The following is a 6000-nucleotide window of genomic DNA, read 5'->3' as shown; positions in this document are numbered from 1 at the left end:
AAATAAAACATTTAAAAAAAAAAAAAAAAAAAAGAAAAATAATTAAAATCGTCTCAGATGTTAAAAGAGCATTAAATATAAATGCAACTAATATTCAGGATAACAAAAAATTCTTTAGGCATAGAAGGGTATTGCCTCAATATGATAAAGAATATCCTCCTGAAACCTATAGCCAGTGAAAATCATATATGATGACCAAACATTAGAGGCATTGTTAAATAAGTCAAGAACAAGAGAAAAATGCCAACTATCATCATTACTTTTTCAATAGCGTCCCGGAAAATTTTAAGTCAGTGTAATAAAACAAGGAAAAGACATTTTTAAAAGCATAGCTATTAGAAAGAAAAAGATAAAATTATCATTTTTTGCAAATTATATAGCAATGTAACTGGATAACTCAAGAGACTAAAAGGAAAAACTATTAAAACTATTTTTTTGAAGTTCAGTAAAATGGCAGTATGCCAAAGACATATAGAAATCAATAGCTTTTTATAGACTAAACTAGGTAGATTTCTAATTAAAAATTCTACTTTCAAAAGCAAGCTCTCTCCTCCCAAAAACTCTCTAGTATAGTACTATTCAATACAAAGGTAGTGTGAGCCATATATGTAATTTTAAATAGTCTAGATGTCACATTTTTAAAAAAATAGGTGAAATTAATTTTAATATATTTAACCCAACATATGTCCAAAATATTATTTTTACATCTAAAAATATTTTAAAACTATTCTTGAGATATTTTCATTCTTCAAAATCATGGGGTTTGTTTTTTTGTACTTACAGCACATCTCAGTGCGGAAAAGCCACATTTCAGGTCCTCACTAGCCATCTGTGGGCAGTGGCTATTTATTAAATTGGACAGTGTAGCTCTAGTAGACTTAGCTATGAGCCTAAGAAAATATGGGCAGGACTTACAAACTTGAAAATATCAAAACTTCTAAAGAACATAAGAAGACATTTCAATAAAAGGACAAACATGACATATTCCTAGAAGGAAGTTCCAATACTATAAAGATACCAATTTTCTCCCCCAAATTACTGTATAAATTGAACCTAAGCCCAGTCAAAATTTCAATGACTTTTTTTGGGAAGACTTGACAAAATGATTCCAAAGGCTGGAAGCATAAATGTCAAAGAATATTAAGAAAATTTGAAAATAACAAGTAAAAAGGTTTGGAGTTTGCCATAACAGATATCTAAGTATCATCAAATATTTATATATTTTATCAATTTACAAAAATTAATACAATACTGGAAGATCAATAAAGAGACTACAAAACTACCACAGACAAAAATTTAGTATATGATAGGGGGAATTATAAATAAATAGGAAAGGAATATGCTAGTACATACATGGTATTGGAACCACTTATAAAAAATACACAGTTTCAGAGGTACAGGTCTGTGATTCAACAGTCTTACACAATTCACAGTGCTCACCATAGCACATACCCTCCCCAATGTCTATCACTCTGAAACGAATAATACATTATAGGTTAAAAAAAAAAAGAAGACAGTAGGAAAGGAAAAATGAAGGGGGGGAAATCGGAGGGGGAGACCAACCATGAGAGACTATGGACTCTGAGAAACAAACTGAGGGTTCTAGAGGGGAGGGGGTGGGAGGATGGGTTAGCCTGGTGATGGGTATTAAAGAGGGCACGTACTGAATGGAGCACTGGGTGTTATACGCAAACAATGAATCATGGAACACTACATCAAAAACTAAGGAGGTAATGTATGGGGATTAACATAACATAATAAAATTTTAAAAATGTAAAATAAAAAAATATACAGTGACATGTCTATTTTATATCTCATACCAAAATAAATACTGTATGAGTTTTTAAATAAAAAATTAGAAAGCAGTAAAGTGACAGAAATCTGTACTTGAATATTTACACATTTATAGAGTTTGGAGTAGGGAACCTCTTCTTAAGATAGAAATCATAAAGTAAAACAGATTTGGTGATAAAATATTCTATTTATCAAAAACATACCTAAAAAGCTAATTTCAAACTGACAAAATGGTTCCAATATATATAAACAATAAAAATACTAATATAATATATAAGTAGCTTATATGGATCAATAAAAGAAAAGATAAACAATCCAAAAGAAAAAAAAAGAGCTAATGACATAAACAGGCCAATTTACAAAAGAAAAAGTACACATTTTCACCTGTCAAATTGGCAAAGATGAAAAGATGGTGATTATGTTTGACAAGGGTACAAGAAATGGGTATTCTTGACCATGCATGGACAGTCATTCTTGAGGGAAACTTGGCAGTTTGTATGAAAAACCTTAAAAACATGTATTATCTTTCCCTTTATATGAAGTATCTAAACTAGACAAATTCATAGAGACAAAGTAGAACAGACATTACCAGGGACTGGGAGAGGAGGAATAGGGAGTTACTGTTTAATGAGTACAAGTTTTCTATTTAGGATGATGGAAACATTCTGGAAATGTAAAATGGTGATGGTTGCACAACACTGTGAATATACTTAACCCCATTGAATTGTTTACTTAAAAATGATTAAAATGGTAAATTTTATGTTGCATACGTTACCATGATTTTTTAAAATTCCATTGCATGGCCTTACACATTTATTAAACCATTTTTCTATTAGTGAATATTTAGGTCTTTCCCAAATTTTTAACAATAAAAACAACATTATGAATAAAAAAAGTATATTCCTTTCTGCCCCCGGGTCCTGTCCTCATGCTTTAATAAAACCACCATTTTGCACCAAAAAAATAAAATAAAATAAAAATAAAAAAGTATATCCCTAGATCCAGCATTTTTATTTGCTAGTATTTATCCTATGGTAATAATGAAGAGCATGAGTTAAGATATATATTTTCCTCCTAGCACTGTTTGTAATAATAAAAAGTGGGAAACCTAAATAACTAATACATAGGATTGGTCAAATAAGTGATCGGACACAGTGGAAAATTAGGCAGCCATTAAAAAGTATACTATAGTCATATATCTATTGATATTAAGAGGAAATGATTAAAAATAGTATGTGTGTAAACCTTAAAGGAAGTAAATGTTCGTACATGCATAGGAAAGTACCTGGAAGAATATATAAGTCTTTGCCAGTGGTTATCTCTGAGTGAATGGAATTTGTTACTTATTTATGCTCTTTTTCTTACTTGTTAGATTTTTCTGCAATGAGCATGAACTCTCTCTGGGGAAGAAAAAAAAAACAAAACCTAACAAAAGAAACTTAATTTTGAAGAAATCATTAAAAAACCCTCCTAGTTATTTTTCCTTTCTCAAAAGTAACACTGTGCTTTCCCTTACTGTACAAAGTGCCCTCCCTCCCCCCCCAAAAAAAGAAAACACCAACTAACAGTCTGTTTATTATTATCTGACAGACCAGCAGATAATTCTTTCTCTGAACTAAATAATTATGAATTCGGTGATATTAAGAAATTCCTTTGGGCTTTTGGTTTGCTTCTAAGCTGCCCATTATAGGTATATGTGCAAAGCGTCTGATGAAAATGCTTTCTACTTTTGCTAATGAGATGGTTTTCCTTTTACAAATGAAGGAGATGCTGTCACTGAAGAGTAAGGCTACACACGGAGCATGGGAGACATTCAAGTGTCTGAACAGAACCCATTAAAATGAGAGCAGGAAAACTGTAATGCCTTATACGGTATCCCAAAAGCTTGTACAATTGTAGAAGAAATAAAACACTGAGTTTGGAGGTGTAAGGCAAACAGATCCAGTCCCAAAAGCATTTTTGTTTGGGTGTCCCACACCAAAGTTGTAAATCTAGAACAGGAAACTTGAAATCATTAAGGTCACATATTTATAACATCACATTCAATTAGGTTAGAAAAGTGTAATTTCTGTCATCATGTCATAAAAAGATGTGTTTTTGTCTCAGATCTCTTATAAGGAAAAGTCCCCTATATTGTTACAGATAGGGCTGTTTTCAATCAGTTACAAGGAGCAATTCAATTACTAGATGGTTTAGTGCAGTAACTGACTCCAGACTAATTTAATTTCTTTAGGTCTCTAAAGATCAATTGATCTGATTTGACCCATCCCCAAAGGCTGTTTAGGGAAAATTCAGACTTAAATACCTGGAAATGATATCCGAAACCTTGGCCAATTTCACACTAGTTAGGTCATCCTGCAAACTTTCAGCTGGTCACAGAAGATGCTCTCTTCGCCCTCAGACCATTGAAAGCTACTCAGTTTCATGGATGTGTGAGTGCTCCCCACATCAGGATGCTTATTCAATAAGTGGAAAATGTGCCTGCATGCATTATCAAATCTGCTGTTCTAAAGGGCAGTCAGCCTGGGGACTCGTATCTCGTGAGCACACGTGCAAATAAGGGGCTATTTTTACTCTAGGAGTAGTTTATTAAGACTATTAGAAGTACACTTAGATGGGGCAAAAAATAATAATTATAATTATTTCACATTTTTAGATTTATAAAGTGTTTCATAAATGTCAGCTTACTTGGCTCTCATAATAAACTTTTGAAGGAGCAGGGTTATTTTTCCCATCTTCTAGATAAGGAAACAGAGGCTGGGAGACTACTCCAGGATCACTCAGCCAGTACAAGGCAGAGCTGGGACTCTAACCCATGAGTTTGTCTCCCAGTATATCATGCTCACCTCCTGATCTGAGATAGAAGATAAGGTACACACTATAAAAACACACCACTGCTGTCCCACTGAGCCACTGTCTTCATTCTTATCTGCTACCTGACTGAAATGAAGAAGTTCGCTTCTAATCCCACCTGTATACATCCAGTTGGAGTCACTGCTTCTGGCTCTCCAGAAATAAGAGATGAAAAAGGTCATGGCTGAATGAAAGCAGCCTTTGTAAATGGACTTACTTGTCACCCACACTGCTGATGCCACATTCTCACTGCCTTGGGTCTCAAGGCCTATCTGCTTGCCTATGTCCCACCTCATTGGAGAGCTATCCATTTGGTGTCTCTCTGCAGTCTGCAATCGACTTCCAACCACAAGCTCAAGTTTCCTTCCCTGATCTCAGCCCCCTCAACCACTTGTCAAGCTCTCCAGTGACTTAATTTCTCTCTTCTACTTGAATCCCACAGCACCTGCTCCACTTTCAGCCTCTCCTGCTGGCTTCTCTGCCTCCTCACTGAGCCTCTATATCTTTTCCTCCAAATCAAAACCCGCTGTGCTCTGCTACTTGGGAGGGCTGAAGGAAGGATTAGATAGATATTGCTAAAATATGCTATGACCCCTTCAACTGCATTTCCAGGAAGGCTGGAGAGAAGTGGCGAGGTCAGGAGATGTGACCATGTGTTAGGTAACAAAGAGTGTGACAGAAATGTATAGCAATTGGTGGGGAGGAAATCACACAAAGACCTGGAGGTAAAATACACCAGAGGTTCTGGTGGCTAGGGTACACCACCTGTCAAAGAAAGACTCTGGGCCACATAAAAGAAGAAGTACAGAAGATGAATAAGGTCTAAAGATCTAATGTATAACATATTGACTAGAGTTGATAACACTATTGTATAATTGAAATCTGCCAAGAAAGTAGAACTTAAATGTTCTCACACAAAAAAGAAGTACAGAAAGTTCCATAGTATGTGTAAGAGTTACAAATAATCTGTTAGGTTGAAAAATCTTCTCCCTAAAAAACACATCATTTTTTTGACATTCCTATGGGCAAGCTCTGGATCTCAACGTAGTCATTACTCACCATGAAGATGATCTCACACTGTGTAAACCATTTTAATTAAGTAAAAAGTGGAGTAAGTTACAGGCCCGTGATTGTCACTTGTCTTCTTAAAGGTCCTGAGACCTGATGTCTCTCCTATTAAATATGAGTAGTCTATGCCATATGTAAAATATGTGCCTTGAATTAAATGACATCTCCTTGCTTCAGAGTTCCAAACTACTCATATTCTTCAGGCTCGCTAATATGTCCACTTCAGAAGGCTAAGACTATCAAGATTCCATTTCTCTGCAGATTGCCACCTAAGAGATACAGCTT

The 6000-nt window shown here is 34.7% G+C and overlaps 1 protein-coding gene across 1 annotated transcript in view; it reads right to left on the bottom strand.

Moving 5' to 3' along the window:
• The window catches only part of TBX20 (T-box transcription factor 20), a 59977-nt gene that overhangs the window by 32118 nt on the left and 21859 nt on the right, over positions 1–6000 (bottom strand). The gene's annotated exons all lie outside the window — the stretch shown is intronic.

Source organism: Phoca vitulina, unplaced genomic scaffold (assembly GCF_004348235.1).
Source record: "Phoca vitulina isolate PV1807 unplaced genomic scaffold, GSC_HSeal_1.0 scaffold4, whole genome shotgun sequence".
Taxonomy (NCBI): Eukaryota; Metazoa; Chordata; class Mammalia; order Carnivora; family Phocidae; genus Phoca; species Phoca vitulina.
This window is presented reverse-complemented; position numbering and strand designations above follow the sequence as displayed.